General features: G+C 38.1%; 1 protein-coding gene across 6 annotated transcripts in view; it reads left to right on the top strand.

Moving 5' to 3' along the window:
* The window catches only part of LRRC49 (leucine rich repeat containing 49), a 135,198-nt gene that overhangs the window by 30,755 nt on the left and 85,475 nt on the right, over nucleotides 1–18,968 (top strand). The window contains exon 1 of one of the 6 annotated variants that reach the window (XM_055131496.1): nucleotides 16,269–16,287. The exons of the other annotated variants lie outside the window; for them this stretch is intronic. The gene's annotated coding sequence lies outside the window, so the exon portion shown is untranslated. Of the gene's footprint in view, nucleotides 1–16,268; nucleotides 16,288–18,968 lie in introns of those variants that run through there. 6 annotated transcript variants of the gene reach the window in all.

Genomic DNA, 18,968 nt, shown 5'->3' with positions numbered 1-18,968 from the left:
ATGTCCAGATTGAGAGTGCTTAAACACTTAGAAATGTAATAGATTAATTCTTGTCTTTTCAAATGCACATGTCATTTCCAGTACTTAACTGAAATTTGTTTGGGTCACTCTCTCAACAGAATACTGAGAGTGGATGTAGAACTCTTGGTCCCAGCGTATTTCACCCTGTATTTTGTTTTCCTTTGGAAAGTGCAGGATGCATATATAGGAAATTGTTTATTTAATTTCCTTTGGGTATTTTGTCTAATCATGAATAGTGGAGCCGATGAAGGGGTAAAACCGTACAGAAAAAGAAATTGTACTAATTTGTGAAAGTATATGTGAGTATACATAAAAGGGTAAAAGAGAAATTTTACCTAACACTTTTGTTTTGGGGCCACACCTGGCAGTGTTAGGGGCCTACTGCTGGCTCAGTGCCTGGGGCCACTCCTGTGGTGCTAATGGAATCGTGTGGCAGCAGAGATTGGACTCTCTGGCTGCAGAGCATGTGCTCCATCCCTGTGTCCTGTCTCCTTTATCTGACTCTTGTTTGTTTTGCTAAGGCATCCTTTTTTTTTTTTAATATCCAAGAGACTTTAACTGGATGTTGTATTTTATTTATATTTCTTCTTTCTTTCCCCAGAATTATTTATCATGGTTATTTATTTCATCTTTTCTTTCTTTCATGGTCTTTATTTTTTTTTTTGAGTGACTGGAGAGTTTTTAAAAATAAAGGGCCATGTAAAGTAGTGGTTTGGATTGGGCTGGAGAGATAGTGGGTAAGGTGCTTGCATAAATGAACCCAACATAGGTTCAATCCCTGGCATTCTGTATGTTATCTGAGCACTGCTAGGAAGGACTCTTGAGTGCAGAGCCAGGACTAACCCCTGAACATTGCCAGGTGTGGTCCCCAAACAAAAACAACAGCAACAAAATAGTGGTTTTGTCTTGGCTGGTTCTTCCATACAGTTGAATTTTTTTTTTTTTAACCAGCAGCTCTCTCTCTAGAATAATCACTTCATGAGTATAAAGTTGTTGACTCCTACACATTGGCAGAGTTCTTTTAGAATGGTTGAAAAGGAAAAGGCAGAGTTATATCTATTATTGCCAAAATTAAGATTTTTAGAGGTAGAAAGAATTTAGTTGTGAAGGTGAAATTGTGTAAGAAAACAGATTCTGAGGCTCCAGCTGAACTGTTTGTTCGCTTTTCCCCCCTCTCTGTCCCTTCTCTCTGTCTCCCTGCCAGGAGTGGGAGTGGGCTGTGGGTGGGATGGGTTTGTTGGTGCTCCAGGAATAGCTGCTGAGTAGACAGGGCTTTAATTATATATCTACTTGATTAGCCACAGTGAACCGTAGTCCACGCCTGTTCTTTGTCTTTTCTCTCCGAGCGAGAGTTAGATGGCATTCTGTCAGAAAGAATTACTGTATTTGCAGCTCAGTGACATCTCACTATTTATGAACTATAGTTTTCTCTGTCCGGGCTTATTTCCAGTAAGGTCTCATCCATTTTCCAACTTCCCCAAATTCATTAGAAAAAAGGGATGGGAGAAAGCTGACATTTTCGTAGTGTTGGAACATTGAATGCATAAGAGTATCATGTAAATCAGGGTGACTCAAAAAATACTACATTAATGATTGTTCCTGATTTTAGTATTTCTTTGAATTTATTCATTCTAGTATATGTATGTGCATACTAATTTTGGTTAAGGAGATTGGTCTGTGGAAGTTGACCAAGATGAGGTTGGAGAGGATTGGGCATCCCGCAGATCAGAACGGAAATGAGCTGTCCTGGCAGCCAAGGGAAAGGGGACAGTGGATCCAAGAATATCCCGTACGAAACATTTACCGGAAAGTGAAGTCTACCTGGGATGGAACAGAAGCATCTGCGCAAGCTTTTCAACAGTGCTGTGATAATTGCCAAAGAGCCTGACTTTAATTTTGAAAGGACAAAGGCTTAGGTAGGTTTGCCAGATGGTCTAGAACCTCCTAAGACATGTAGGATAGAAAACTGGCTGAGGTGCCGAAGTCAGGCCTCTTACAGAATTTCAAGCTCCCCTCTCACACACGACTCATTCCTGCATCACCGCGTGGCACACTGCTCCTGAGTTCCTGCTCCCACTACATGCGAGTGGCATATCAGGTTTCAGGCAGCATTTACCATCATTTGGGAGGTTAGTTTGGGGACTGGAAATGTCCACAAAATTTTCTGATGTACCTTAATGGTCATTGAGTCTTCACTTATGCCAGTTTGGCTTACGAAGGGCTTCATTTCAGATCTCATCAACGGCCAAGATCCAGAGACTATAAAACAAGGCTCCCGGAAGAGAGCGGTGCAGAATCTCGCATGGCAGAGCCTGGCAAGCTACCCGTGGCGTATTCGATATGCCAAAGACAGTAACAATAATGGGCTTCATTCCCCTGGCTCTGAACATGAGAGGGACGAATGGAGACGTTACTGGTGCCTGCTCGAGCAATTCGATGATCAACAGGATGACAGTGATACAGTGATATATATGTTATATAGTATATACATATTATACTGTATATGTATTTCACCTGTTAAAGCTTGGGTTGGAGGTGACACAAATGCATAACCAACTTTATTTTTATCAGATACCTTCTCTGATTGTGATGTAGAAAAGTTGTTTGTTTTTTATTATATTTAAATTAACCAATTTTTTCTTTTTCTTTTTTAAATTTTTTTAATAGTGAATCACCATGAGGTACAGTTACATACTTATAAACTTTTGTGTTTGCATTTCAGTCATACAATGATCGAGTACCCATTCCTCCACCACATTTTAAACCACCATTTTACACCATCAATGATCCTAGTATCCCTCCCACCACCCCCACCCCGTCCCCCCACCCCACCCTGCCTCTGTGGCAGGACATTCCCTTTTGTTCTCTCTCTTCTTTTGGGTGTTGTGGTTTGCAATAGAGGTATTGAGTGGCCATTGTGTTCAGTTTATAGTCTATTTTCGGCATGCATCACCCAACCCGAGTGGGTCCCCCAAACACTCTTTACTTGATGATGCCTTCTCTATCTGAGCTGCCTTTTCCCCCAGCATGTGAGGCCAGCTTCCAAGCCATGGGGCAGACCTCCTGGTCCTAATCTCTACTATTCTTGTGTGTAGTCTCCTATTCTGTTACTTTACATTCCACAGATGAGTGTAATCTTTCTATATTTATCCCTCTCTTTCTCACTCATTTCAATTAACATGATACTTTCCATGTCGATTCACTTATATGCAAATTTCATGACTTCATCTTTTCTAACAGCTGCATAGTATTCCATTGCATAGACGTACTAAAGTTTCTTTTACCAGTCATCTGTTCTTGGGCACTCAGATTTTTTCCAGATTTTGGCTATTGTAAATAGTACTGCAGTGACCATATGAGTGCAAATGTCATTTCTACTATACCTTTTTGCATCTCTGGCATATATTCCCAGAAGTGGTATTGCTGAGTCAAATGGGAGCTCAATTTCTAATTTTTTTGAGAATCACCCATACTGTTTTCCAAAAGGGCTGAACCATTCGGCATTCCCACCAGCAGTGAAGAAAAGTCCCTTTCTCCCCATATCCACGCCAACACCGGTTGCTTTTGTTCTTTAGGATGTGGACCAGTCTCTGTGATGTGAGATAGTATCTCATTATTTTGATCTGCATCCCCCTGATGATTAGTGATGAAGAGCATTTTTTCATGTGCCTTTTGGCCATTCGGATATCTTCTTTGAGAAAGTTTCTGTTCATTTCATCGTCCTGTTTTCTGATGGGATTGCATGTTTTCTTCTTGTAGAGTTCAACCAGTATATCCTTGATATCAACCCCTTATCAGATGGGTATTGGGTGAATATCCTTTCCCATTCTGTAGACTGTCTTTGTATTTTAGTCCTTGTTTCTTTTGAGGTGCAGAGATTCTTAGTTTAACATAGTCTCATTTGTTTATCTCCGTTTCCACTTGCTTGGCCAGTGGTGTGTCATCTTTGAAGATAGTTTCAATGTTGTGGAGGGTTGTGCCAACTTTGTCTTCACTGTACCTTATGGATTCTGGTCTGATGTTGAGGTCTTTAATCCATTTTGATCTGACTTTTGCACATGGTGTTCGGTAGAGATCTGAGCCCATTTTTTGGCATGTAGCTGTCCAGTTTTGCCAGCACCATTTATTACAGAGGCTTTCCTTGCTCCACTTCACATTTCTTTCTCCCTTATCAAAGATTAGATGATCATATATTTCAGGGTGTGTGTCAGAATATTCCACTCTGTTCCATTTGTCTGTGTCTCTGCCTTTGTTCCAGTACCATGCTGTTTTAATTATTACTGCTTTGTAGTAGAGTTTGAGATTGGGGAAGGTGATGCCTCCCATCTCCTTTTTCCCAAGGATTGCTTTACCTATTCGTGGGGGCTTATTATTCCATATGAATTTCAGGAGTGTTTGCTCCATTTCTTTGAAGAATGTCATGGGTATCCTTATAGGGATCGCATTGAATCTGTATAATGCTTTGGGGATTATTGCCATTTGACAATGTTTATTCTCCCAATCCATGAGCAGGGGATATGTTTCCATTTCCTTGTGTCCTCTTTTATTTCATGAAATACTGTTTTGTAGTTTTCTTTGTACAGGTCCTTTACCTTCTTAGTTAACCTGATTCCGACATACTTGATTTTCTGAGGCATGATTGTGAATGGTATTGCTTTTTTCATGTCACTTTCTTCTCTTTAATTATTTGCATATAGGAAAGCCATGAACTTTTGGGTATTGATTTTATAGCCTGCAACTTTACAAGTTTTTTGGTAGAGACTTTAGGGTTCTCTAAATACAGTATCATATCATCTGCGAATAGTGAGAGTTTGATTTTTTCCTTTCGTGCTTGAATACCCTTAATATCTTTTTCTTGCCTAACCGCTATTGCAAGTACTTCCAGTACTATATTGAACAGAAGTGGAGAGAGTGGGCATCCTTGTCTCGTCCCTGATCTTAGAGGGAAGGCTCTTAGTTTTTCCCCATTGAGGACGATGCTTGCCATAGGTTTGTGGTAGATGGCTTTGACTCTATTGAGAAAAGTTCCTTTAATACCCATTTTGGCGAGAGTTTTCATCATAAATGGGTGCTGCATCTTGTCAAATGATTTTTCTGCATCTATTGATAGGATTATATGATTTTTATCGTTTCTTTTGTTGATATGATGGATTATGTTGATTGATTTCCAAATGTTAAACCATCCTTGCATCCCCAGGATGAATCCTACTTGGTTGTGGTGTATGATCTTTTTGATGAGTTGTTGAATTTTGTTCGCTAATATTTTTGTTGAGAATCTTTGCATCCATGTTTATCTTGAATATCAGCCTGTAGTTTTCTTTTTTTGTGGTGTCTTTGTTTGCTTTTTTTTTGCTTGCTTTTTTTTTGTTTGCTTTTTTTTTATTGGTTTAAAAAACCAATATTTTTGAGTCAAAAACTTTTAAAATTACCCCAATGTTTTTTAGTAATGTGGTATCTTTCCTTTCAAAAAATTTTTGGAGCGTTTTAGGCAGTTCCCCTAAAATAGTAAACAATATTACTAACATTTGTGTATTTATCAATTTAAAAACTGAAAACTCTCATATAGTGAATGTCCTGCAGGGCTCTTTCCTGTGGACCCTCTCTCCCTTTTTTGTAGAGTTAGCCACAGTTGTGACTTTGGAACTTATTTTCATGTTAGTCTGTTTCTTTGCTCCATATAAGTGTCTGATTTTAAATAATACAAAGCAGTGGCTTATGTGTATTCTGTAAACTGTGCCATTATACTCTGAGATTTATATGTGTTGGTTACCTATAATTTGATTCACTAATTCCATTCATTGGCTACAATTTAATATTTGTTCTCTTAAGAATGGACAGCTTCCATTTTTTTAGTCATTAAAAGATATCACAGAAGAGTTTTTTGCATGTCTTTTATGTATATGTGTAGTATTCTCTGAGTCTTTGGCGTGGTTTTTTTTTTGTCAGATGTACGGAATAAATAGTTTACATTGAGACCTACTCGTTAAATATCTACTTATATGGGAATAAGTATTCAAACAAGCATTTCTACTTTGTATATGTGATTCTGTAATTTTATTAAATGTTTGTATAAGTGACTTCAGTAAATGCTATTTCTGGGCCAGAGAGATAGTACAGTGGGTTAAGCTTGCCTTCTATGCTGTTGACCTTGGTTCAATCCCTGGCATCCCAAATGGTTCCCCCAGCACTACTAGGAGTAATTCCTGATTGCAGAATCAGGTGTAAACCCTCAACGTTGCTGGTTGTGGCCCCTAAACCAAAGAGATAAAATAAAAAAAAACTGTTATTTGTTTCAGCTGGAGCAATAATACTGAAACTAGGGTGTTTGTCTTATATGTAGCAGACCAGGGTTTGATCCCAGGCAACCCTGTATGGTTGCCCTCACCCATCAGGAGTGATTCCTGATCACAGTCAGGAAGTCAAGAGTAAACCCTGATCATCGGGTGTGGGCCAAAAACAAAAACAAACAAAAACAAAAAAATATATTTGTTGTCTAAAAATATATTTTTTAAATGGTATCAATGTTACTATTTTTACGTGTGATGTTGCTCCAATAAGCCCACTGCTAGACTAAGTATTCCCTTCACGACCATCCCAAAGCCCCTCCTCTCTCCCCTGCCTCCCCTCAATTTTCCTTTTAATTTAATTTTTTTTTTTGGCATGGCGGTTACACACCTGGCAGTCTCAGGTCATACTTTTGGCTACCTTCTATCCAACTTGTAGTAATTTGCCTGATTTCAGCATATGTCCTTTTGGATGAGTGTTTCTGTATTTTGGGGATAGATACCAAGAAATGGGAGTTTGCTGGGTCTTCCAGCTTTATTCTTACTTTTCTGAGACACTTCCACAGTTTTTCATCAGAGGTAACGCCAACATCTCCATCAGCAGAGAATGAGACTTCCTTTATCACCACATCCCTGCCAAAACAATTATTTCCATTTCTTTGATCTATGCCATTTTCACTGGTGTATGATGATATTTCATTGTGTTTTCTTGATGTTATAATGTGCATTTTTTCATGTGTCTATTGACCATCCATCTTTGTTCTTTAGAAAGTAATGGAATTTCCTCTCTCCATTTGTTGATAGGATTTTTAGATTCTTTTATTGTTGTTAATCTTAGTGAGTGTTCATAGATCTTGGAATTAACCCCTTATCTTATGTGTTGAGTGTAAATATTTTCTCCCATTCAGTTGGATGTCTTTTCATTTTAGTCCATATTTCTTTTGCCATGCAGAAACATTTTGATTTGATATAGCACCCCCTTTTAATTTTTTCCCTTTTAATTTTTGTTTTCTGTTGCTGTTACCAATAGAATCATATAATTGAAAACATATTTGAGCTCCAAAGCTTGGAGCATTCTGCTGATATTTTCCTCAGGATATTTTAGGGACTCTGGTGTTTGTAGTATAGTTTCAAGTTCAACAATTGGATACTTATCAATTTCTTATTTCTCAGTATGACTTTGGCTTTGGCATGGGTTACTCATGTCTTTTGTAGCCAAAGAAAATCCAGTTTTATGCACTGAATTGGTTGATAGTGCATTGTAGAATTCTTAAATCTATGAATGCAAGAATCTGTCTGGATAATTCTCAAATATTGACATTTTTGGACAATGATTGTTTATTATACTTTGAAATGACATGGAGCGATAGCACAGTGTTTGCCTTGCTTGCGGCCCACCCAGGTTTGATTCCTCCATCCCTCTCCGAGAGCCCAGCAAGCTACCGAGAATATCCCACCTGCACGGCAGAGCCTGGCAAGCTACCCGTGGCGTATATGATAAGCCAAAAACAGTAACAACAAGTCTCACAGTGGATATGTTACTGGTGCCTGCTCAAACAAATGATGAACCATGGGATGATAGTGCAGTGCTATACTTTAAAGTTTATTTTGTAGAATGTTTTCAATATGGACTTGTCTAATGATGTTTACTCATGACTCGATTCACGTTATTCTCTTGGCAGAAGTATTAACAGAAGCTATGCCGAGTTCTCAGTGAATCATATTAAGTTTTCTTGTAATATGTTCTTGCAAAGTGTGTGCAATTCCTTTTCTAAATTACAACCTGAGATTCTGTCTTTTAACCAGACTTTGTGATTCATACTAGCTGTGCTTACTGTATATTTAGATTGAATCGCTTTAATATACTTAAAGTGATTCCATTGATATTATTCTTGGATTTTTTTTTCTTGGCCCTCATTTTGGGCCCTCATTTGGAGGTTTCTCTGTAATTTATTAACTTTTTTTCTTATTTATTTGAACATTCAAATTTTTTTTAGTTTGGGGGCCACACCTAGTGGTGCTCAGGGCTTATTCTTGCTTCTGCTCTTGGGTCACTCCTGGGATGCTGGGGCTCAGACCTGGGTCAGCTGGGTGCAAGGCACACAGATGCCCTACCTATTGTACTAGTGCTCTGGCCCCTACCTGAACATTTTTAAATACACACTTGACTTCTATTACAGAGTTAATGTACATCACAGCCTTCTCAGATAAGGGCCATAGAATCATTAACCCACCAGCTTCTTTTGGTTTACATGTTTTTGTTGCATAGTATTATATTTTTGTTGATTCATCCCAAGATGTTTTAGTTGCTGTTCTTTTCAGTTGGCACTTATTTGGATTTGCCCATATGTGTCTTTGTTTTCACCACTCATCCCAAATATATATAATTTAGAAAAAGTTTTTTAAAGGATCTCACCTTTTAAAATATTTTTAAAAGGCGCTGTAATTTTTGCTTTATGTTGTGTTAATTTTGCTTTTATTCAAGGTTGATGATTTGACTTGGTTAACAGTTATTTTTCTCTCGTATTTAAAGTTCATATTTAGTTATATTTTTGTTGTTACACTTCCTACTTGCATTTCTTGTAGGTAGTCTTCTTTTTCTTCCTCTAGTTGCTTTTGAGATGATGAGATTCCTTTCTTTGTTTTTGTGCCCCGTCCACGGGTCACGGGGCTACTACCAGCTTTATACTAGGGGATGCTCCTGGTAGTGCTCAGGGGAGCAGGCAGCATCAGGGAGGAAACTGGCCCCTGCTTGCAAAACATGAACCCCAGCCTGTTGAACTATATCTGGCCCCAGATTCCTGTTTTATGTCCTGTAAGCTCATTATGATGTGACTTATTCTCATATTATATTACAAGTTTGAAACATACTTTTATTTTCTAAAAAAACATTTCAGCAACTCCGAGTTCTAAATATGTTATCTTTGTATCTAAAGATTACTATTGAACAGGCTATAGCAATTGCATTGCCTCAAAGACACACACACATAAACATTTATGACCGAGTATATATATATGTGCATTTTGTTACAGATATTTATATTATAGTCTATTATATTATAGTATATACTTACAAATATATTTATATCACATAGACATATTAAATATATATTTATATTATAGGCATATCATAGTGCCAATTGTTGGTACTATGTGTTTTGAATTTAATCACTGTTTAAAATGTGTTTTAGGAGATTTATACCATGATTTGGCACTGAAATGAAAATTTTTTTTTAAAAACATGGAAATAAAATAGGAAGAACAAATTTTATGCTAGTGAAACGTTTTTCATTAGACAAGTTACTAAAATTCCCTGTGAGAGAGGAGAGGTAGAGGAGAGAGGGGAGATAGAGGAGAGAAAGGAGAGGAGAGCGGAGATGGTGCAGGGTGGTGAGGGCAGGGGGTGAGGGGAGCACAGGACGCTGGTAAAGGAGCAGGCGCTGTAACATTGTGTGACTGGAGTCCAACTAGGAACAGCTCTGTAAGTGTGTTTATCACTGATTCAATTAAAATACAAAAAATATATACCCACTTATTTTAAAGCTAGAGTAAGTGGTATAATTTGAGCATAATTACAAATGAAAACAGAAAGATTAGAGAAATATTCATCTGATTATAGCTCAATTTCAACAAGCCCAATAAGAATTTTTCACTTTTATTGTCAACAGGATTGACCAAACTCTTTAAACAGATGAAAGAAATTTCAAAGCAAGAAGTTTTGTAAATAATCCATACTGGTAGTCTAGTCTCTTTGGGTTGCTCGAACAAAAGACCACAGAGAGGGTATAGCCCTTTAACAACAGAAATTTATTTTTTATAGTTCTGGAGTCTGGGAAGTCCAGGGTAGGGTGCCAACATGATAGCAATCTATTGTGGTCAATCCTGTTGACAAAATAGCTGGAACTCTCTCACTGTGTCCACACATGATACCAGGGACTTGAAAGCTCTCTGGTATCTCTTTTGGAGGGCACTAATGCACCGATGAAGGGATCCATCTGAATGGTCTAAGCACTTGAAAAATTCCTTCTCCTAATAACATTGTCTTTGGGTGTTAGAACCTGGGGGTGACACAGATACTCAGAATATAGTGCTGATATTATTTTATTCTTAATATCAAAACACAAAATGGGTGTCAGTAGCTTGGAAGAAAATCCTGTTGACAATAAAAGTGAAAAATTCTTGTTGGGCCTTGTTGAAAGTGAGTTATAATTAGATGAATATTTTCTAATCTTTCTGTTCTTCCTATTTGTAATTATGCTCAAATCACACTACTTACTCTAGCTTTATAGTAAGTGGGTAAGTATATTTGTGAATTTACTTTTGAATTAGTTTTGCTTGATTTACTTTTTATGTATACATAAGAATGATTATTTGGTTAAAACTAATAAACAAATCTAAGAGAGGTCTTTATAATGAAATAAAAAGGTCAAGTTATAAATAATTTTATTATTGATTAACCTTGTTTACTTGCAATAAATATTGCATAAAATAATTGTAAGATGTTTCTTAGATTTGACTAAATGTTGTAGTTGTCTAAGCATACATAATATTTGTATTTCCTAATAGATTCATTGAGGGTATGGTGCTGCCAGCAGGTCAACCTGTACCTGTGAGGCGAGTGCATCAGCAGCCTGATGGTGCCTTCCAACTTTCAGATACCCCAAAATTGCTGCTGTGCCTTTGGCCAGACCCCAACAAGTTGGGGCCAAGTTTACCAAGAAATTAAGCAGCCAAAAGTTAGGTATGTGGGAGATACACCCACAAACCACCTCTGGCTCAGCTATATAAGCTCATTTATTGTCCTTAGGCAGGTGTGTTTGTCGGTGTGCAGACCATTACAGCATGCCAGTCCACCAAAAGCTTACATTTGGTAGACTGGAAACGTCTGTAAAGGTAATTGGAGGCCGCCCCCAAAGCCTCCGTCCCTCTTGGAGAGCCCAGCAAGCTACCAAGAATATCCTGCCTGTAGAGCAGAGCATGGCAAACTACCTCAGCATACTTGATATGCCAAAAACAGTAACAATGACAGTCCTCATTCCCCTGACCCTGAAAGAGCCCCCAATACGCCACTGGGCTACACTAGCATGTGACAGGGACGAACAAAGATGTTACTGGCGCCTGCTTGAGCAAAGTAATAAACAACGGGATGACAGTGATACAGTGATACAATGAATAGATTCATATCTTTTATTCTAAGTCTTCATATTTAAGTCTTCATATTTTAAGATATTGCCTTCTCCCATTTGAGGGGAGGGGTGTTTGGCCCACCGTGGTGGTATTCAGGATTACTCTAACATTCTCTAAGTGCCAGGGCTCAAACTGGTTTGGCCTTCACGGAGGACAAGTGTTTTCACTTATATATGATCTCTCTGACCCTACCTCCTACCATTACAAAAATTCTCTCTGCTTGGGGTGTTGGGGGCTTCCCTCCCCAGTGATTCTGGGTCACCCAGCCTGCAGTTCAAAGCTAGATCCCTGGGGTTCTGCGGATTATCAAGGCGGGAAGGGACCAGGGGCTGTTATTCTTATTTTTTAAATAAATATTTTATTGATTTATTTTTTGGGGTTGGGGGGGCATATCCAACAGAGTTCAGGGCTTTACTCCTGACTCTGATCTCAGAGAGTCATTCCTGCCATGCTCTGACAGACATCAGTGGTGTCGGAGATTGAAAAAGGATTGACTGCATGCAAATCCTGCACTGTTTCTCCAGTCCTCGGTTGCTCGCTTTCAGGCACCTGCTTAGATAGAGTAAGGGTCTTCTAGTTCGACTGTTTTGAGAATTTCTATCACTCTTTGCTATACTTCTTCAATCATTCTACTCTTGTCCTGTTTTAGTGTTCTAATTCTCCCTTGCTGTTTTATGAGATCTGGGCTTTAGTCTGTTCCTTGAATTTTTAATGGTGACTATAAATTTGGGGGCTCGAGTGCATGCTTTACATGCAGGAGGTTCATGTTGGACCTGCAGCCCCATCATGGAACCCCTGGCACTGCCACAAGCAGCCTCTGAGCCCTGAGTAGCCCAAAACCAAAAACAAAGAAGAAATATGTTAATGCCTTGTTTCTAGAGAGTCTGAGTGACTTTTCCCCTGCTAATTGACACATTTGTTTAGAGTATCTATCAGGTTTTCATGTCCTGATGTCTTTTATTTCTGAAAATTTTAAGCATTGGTTAAAATTTTGACTTAAAATTTTAAGTCAAAAGTCTATCAGGTTGTGGAGTTTTCTTAATATTTTGGGAGTTGTACATTTGCTGCAAGAAATATTTTGCTGAGTATTGCTCATGCTGTATTTCTCCATAGGTTAATAGTTTGGATTAAATTGCTATAAAGATTGAGTTTAGTTTGTGTATTTACAGTAAGTTTTGCCAGAAGTTTCAGAAGCATGGATATTAGGGAGCGTTTTTTTATGAAGAGTCTGATTAGATCATTCTGGTAGTATGTTTTTGAACTGCATATTAAAATGAGAAAAGGTTATGAAATTGAATGTTTTCTTTTCTTTCATCTTGTTAAATCTGTGTCTCAACAGTTAAAACACTGGAAGTCTGTTGTTTCAATTCCCGTTTTAAATTCTGATGTTTAGTTCCTCTTAATTTTTTCCTTCAGGTAGGTTACAGTAGTGTAAAGAAAAATTAAAGTAGAAAAAAATCTTGCATCTAGACTCTCTAATATCCATCACTGTGAATGGATAATTAACAAGTATAAATGCAGATATCCATATTAAAACCTGTAACAGAGCAAGACCATTTTCACTGGCATTAACGTGTACAATCAGGGTTCTTGATGTGATGGTTTAGACATATTCTTCCTCATATAATATGTCTGTTTCACAAAGTGATGGCAGCATGTAGTTGTTTTTAATTACTTTAATACACCATTTAAAAATATAAGAGGAGTGGGGCAATAGTACAGGTGGCAGGGCATTTGCCTTGCATACAGTTCAACTGGGTTCAATCTCTGGCAGCCTATATGGTCCCATTGAGCCTGCTAAGAGTGATACCTGAGTGCATAGTCGGAGTAAGCCCAGAAAACCAACAAACCAAAAATAACAATAATAACAAATAAGCCTATTCTTTTTCTTTGCTATTTGAAAATGTACTCTATGCTTTGTTGATAGATATTTCCAGTTCTCAAAATTAAACCCTGTATACTTTTTTTATATAACAGAATAAGTAAGAAAAATCAGTAGCTTTGATTTTTATGATAGTCATTGTTATTGTATTTGACACTAGTCAAAAACTTCTATTTCTTCACTTCTTTTTTCCCTGATTCTGCTGCAGGAGGCTGTTCTAAAAATAGCTTAGGTAATAGATGTTCTATACTTAGTCACATTGCTGAATCATTTCATTGCTTTTAAAGTTTAGGAATATGGGAAACAGTGTCTGAGCAGAGTAATACAAGTATATTTCTAGGTAGAAAATACTTATTATATTGAAAGGTAATTCTCTCAATAATCTAATAAGCCATTTTATTTAAATGATTTTAAAGATAATATGTTATATATGTATATATTGGATTTGTGTTTTGCTGTTGTTTGTGTCTTGTCTGTGTGCTCTAACATTTTGAGCTATCTTCCTTGTGTTTTGTCAAATACAATGCACTTAAGACTATGAGCAAGCATATTAGTAACAGATGAGCTATAAATAGTCTTTTGTATGTAAATGTGTTATTTTTTTTCATTGTGGGTATAGTTATATAAGTATACCCACAATTTTGGTAAAATCCAAAAGCTCTTTCACCATGAATTAGTTTCCTCTAGAAAATAATCACTGGGAGAATTAGTGCTTGATAAGATCTGTGCTAACACTTTATTTTCAAAGTATAAGGATTTAGCTTTCAGATTGTTGTTTTCTGGTTTCCTCCAATGTCATTATAAGCTACTATTACAGCAAAGCTTAGACTGTGACTGGCAAAAAGAACAGACAACCTTGGTACTGTCTTAGTCATGTTGTAGAGGGCAAAGGCAGATTATTTTTGAGAGTTCTCAGGTGGATCTTTCAATGTAAGGGCTTGATTCAGTGATGAATTTGTGACATAACAGATTAGAGTTGGTCAACATGGAAAGGTGTGCCTTTCAAAGTGAAGGTGGTATTACATTTGTATTTTCTATGGCATTAGTAACTGGCTCATCTCATCTATTGAAGGTTCTATTTAAGTAGCATCAGTGAACAAACTTCCCAGCAACTTAGAAATTCCTTTCTAGATGGGCAAAGATGTCAGATGGTCTGTTTCATTTTTTATGCTTTGAGATGCCCTCTCTAGAGTCTTTTCTTCTTGTCTCTAAGTGTATGCTGTTTGCTCTTGAGGCTGCTTTGAGAATGCCATCTTTGTCATTCTATTGTCTTCCTCTGATAGTGAAACCACTTCCTGGGTCCTAAGTATTTCTATCATTGGTTTCTTACTCTCTCACATTGTGGAACCACCTTCTAGTAGCTTTCAATAAGATTTTCTATTTTCTGTTAATAAGTAATGTGTAGAGAATTTATATAACGTAATGCTTCAATTTGTCAGTCATAGTGTTAGAAACTCATTACAAAGTATATGTCAGAATTAATAGAAAAATTAAATAAAAGTTACGGTTTTCTTATAGAAATGAAATTCGGGACAACAAAAATGGTTGTGGGTAATTATGCTTCTTAAAGTTTTGGAAAGGCAATCAAAATGATTTTAGAGATAGCTCTAATTGAATTCTGACTTATTTTTTTTCATTTTATTTTGAGTTTTAAAACTATGAGGTAATAAATAACAACTAATGGTGGGGCCGGAGTGATAGCACAGCGGGTAGAGCGTTTGCCTTGCATGCGGCTGACCCGGGTTCGATCCCCGGCATCCCATATGGTCCCCCAAGCACCACCAGGAGTAATTCCTGAGTGCAAAGCCAGGAGTAACCCCTGAGCATCGCTGGGTATGACCCAAAAATAAATAAATAAATAAATAAATAAATAAATAAATAAATAACAACTAATGGTTTTGAAAAATTGGCAATGACTTCTCATAAAATTTTGCTTCATAAGTGAAAAATGCAAAGAATTGTAATTTTGTCATCCTCTGGTGTAATTTGACTTCTTATTATTTGTATTGAGAGGTTTCTGGTTTCTGAAGGCTGAAGTGTAACCAAACCAAAAAGAAAATTTCTTTTTTAAATGCTTTGATTCAGAGGAAACCCAAGTTATTGCTCTCTAGTTTTCTCAGTTAGAAGTCAGCAAATAATGCATATGCCCAAAAATACTTCAAGTAGATTCTAGGAAAAATTTGAGAGAAGAGATTCTCTGAGAGTATAGAGATAAGTTTTAATTTGCTATGCATTTTTAACATAGAGACCAGAAGTAGTACAAGCTACCATTTCCTCTGGCCCAGAGTATGAACTGAGCCCCATCAGTAGTCGGTCACTCTTCCTCTGTCTTCCTCCCTTCTTATTTCTGGGAATATCAGAGACAGGGAACTGTATAGCAGACTCAGAACTTTGCTAATATACAGCACCTTTCAGCACTGAAGCAAAATTGGCTGTTTTCGTGATTTCTGTAGACTTATTCCTTGAACATGAGTGAAAAATTCTAAACATTCTTACCTCACGTCATGGAATATGGTTTTCAGGGATGGGTCCGAGAATGGTAATACCAAAGGAATCATATATATAGGCCCTAATTTTACAGATAATTGTATTCATTATGTGTTTTTTAGAATATGAGGGATTGAGAGATTGGAAAATGGTACAGAGAAGCTACCCCGGAAAATGGCTTAAATTTTCAAAAATAACTAAGTGGACCAGTTTTGAAAAGGCTGGGGTTCGCTATAATTTTGTGTGCTTGTTTGAATTCTCTCTCTCTCTCTCTCTGTTGTTCTTAGGTGCAATAAAGCTATCAGGCCAAAGAGCTATTCAGTGGGTAGGGCACTTGCCTTTCACTGGACTGCCCTGGATTCCACCCCTGATGCCACTTGTGGCCCTCTGAGCTCTGCGGGGAGAGATCCCTGAGCACAGTGAGGAGTAAGTCAGCACCACTGGGTCGGCTAATTCCCAAACCAAAAAATTAAACCAAACGAACAAATACTCTTTATTTAGGGAGACTAAAATTTGAATTTTCTACCATTAATCTGTTTTAACCATTTAACAGTGAATAGTTCAAACTTAACCGACAAGTCACATAGGAAAAAACAGGTGGTAGGCTGGGTTTGGCCTATGCACAGTAATTTAAAAACCTGGGTCTCGATATATATTATTTTGATACTTAATTGCTAACACATAGGCAATGTATACTTCATTATCAATTGCGAATGGTTATGCAAAGATTGCTTGAGCCTCTTGTTTCTTAGACAAACATGAACCACGTCAAAGTGAAACACCCGTGTACACAGCTCGAGGAGTGCAAAGGTGACTCCCCTTGCTTTGGTGGTCTCGGAAGCCAGCTGTGAAGTCATACAGATGGCTTGTTTGGCTCAGTAAGAAAACTGCCCAGTCGTTTAAAAATGGCCTTTTAGGAAATGATCCAGATGTGAAATGTTAAGCATTTACCCCCCCCAAAGTTTTTAAACTTTAAACTTTGTTGTTGAATTTTTTTATATTAATATGCATTATTATTCTAACAAGAAATAATTGCTAAAGGGTATATTTTATAAGAACTTACATAATTAAAAATATTCTCCATGAAGTGATGGCATTATTTTTATTAAAATAAACTAATTTACTAAAATACTTGAAATATTCTGTCACTTAAAATTTATTGCAATTATTTTGTTAGCATAATTAGTTTTATTGAAATAATGTATTAAAAGAAATATTTTGTTAAAATAAAATAGAAGCTAAGTTAAGTCTCTTTATTTTTCATTTAATGTTAGGTTGCTTCCAAGTCACCACCAGACTTACCACCCCTGCTTGAGAAAAATCAGTTGAATCTCTGCAGTGTTTAATTCAAACTGACCTTTGTAGCCCCTAAAATGTATAGCTCCTCATGTGTTGTTAAACACATAGCACTCTACTGCACGCCCCCCCACTTAATACATTGCATTTTTGTGTTCAGTTAGTCTGTATACCACAGATAAGTGAGATAATTCTTCTGACTTATTTCATTTAGCATGGTATTTTCCAGTTCTGTCCAAGTTGCAGCAAATGCGTGATTTCATCATTCCTTGCAGCTTCATAGTATTCCACTGTGTATATATACAATGCACCACACCTCATGATCTACTCACCATTTGTTGGACACCCTAGTTTGATTGAGACTTTGTACTAACAGCTGTAATGAATAATAGTGTGCATATTTTTCCGAATGAATGTTTTGGTGTCTTGTAGGTAGATACCCGGAAGTGGAACTGCTGGGCTGTCTGGCAGCTCAGTTCATAGTTCACTGGGAAATCGCCACACAGTGGAATTGCTGAGTCATGTGGCAGCTCAGTTCTTAGTTTGCTGAGAAATCTATGCTTCCTTCTATAGGGGTTGAACCAGACAACGTTCCCACCAGTAGTGGTTGAGAGTTTCTTTGGGGATAGCTTCTTTAAAGCTACCCATGGGACAGTCGCTACTTCTGCCTGCCTGTAGGGCTCGCCATAAATACACTGACTGGTTCTACTTGCTACTTACCAGGCTCCATCCACTGCCTCTAAGTGTCCCTCCTCTCTCTTTTTCTTTCTCTCTCTCTTTCTCACTCTTCTCTCTCTAGTTTGCTTGCTCGCTCTCTTTCCCCTGACCCACTCTCTCCCTCTCTCATCTAGGGCCTGCGCATGGGTTTTTCTCCTTCTCCCCTTGGCATTTGAGAAGTTCCGCTTGCCCCAAGAAGAAAGGGAAACCCTTGATGGGCCAGCAGAACATCCTCCAGAGTCCTGACTGCTGAGTCAGTATGGGGTCGGGGCAGGATGGGGATAGTAGGGTTCGTGGACAGGTTGGCAACGATGCCTCTGTCTTGGCTTTCTTCTCCTGGGGTTCTCTGGGTTGAAGTCCTTGTGGTTGTCATTGTTAGGTGTGATGTCTGGGCTTTCACTGTGCTGGTGCTGGTGCCGGGCCCTCTTGTTCCTGGGCTGCCCGACTCTCTTTGACTGACCCTGGCAGCTGGGTCTCCAGTCAAGAGTTCCAGCTGGCTGCCCACCTGCCCCATCCCACTCACAATCTGCATCTTCTCCTGGCCCAGCTTCATCTCCTGAATTCTTACTGGGATTTTAGAAGGCAGTGATTTGAATCATCATTTAATTTTTTTTTTAAATTAAATGTCCTTGTTCAAGGGCTGGAGCGATAGCATAGCGGGTAGGGTGTTCACCTCGCATGCGGCTGACCTGGGTTTGAGTCCTCCACCCCTCTTGGAGAGCCTGGCAAGATACTGAGAGTATCTCGCCCGTACGGCAGAGCCTGGCAAGTTACCCGTGGTGTATTCGATATGCCAAAAACAGTAACAACAAGTCTAATACTGGAGATGTTACTTGTGCCCGCTCGAGCAAATCGATGAGCAACAGGATGACAGTGACAGTGACAGTCCTTGTTTTCTTATAGTATAGGCAACAGGATTACAATCATATTGAGGTTTATAGTTTTGATGTACAAAATCCTAGCGTATCTGCTGCCAAAATGCTTGTGACCTGCGTCCCTACCCTATGAAAGTGATGGTTTGTAAAGGAAGGGAAGAAATCTGAGGCTCAGAGAAATAGTCAAACAAGTCATGATCTGGTTTGAAATTTTGCTCT

This window comes from Sorex araneus, chromosome 3 (genome assembly GCF_027595985.1).
Source record: "Sorex araneus isolate mSorAra2 chromosome 3, mSorAra2.pri, whole genome shotgun sequence".
Classification (NCBI taxonomy): domain Eukaryota; kingdom Metazoa; phylum Chordata; class Mammalia; order Eulipotyphla; family Soricidae; genus Sorex; species Sorex araneus.
This window is presented reverse-complemented; position numbering and strand designations above follow the sequence as displayed.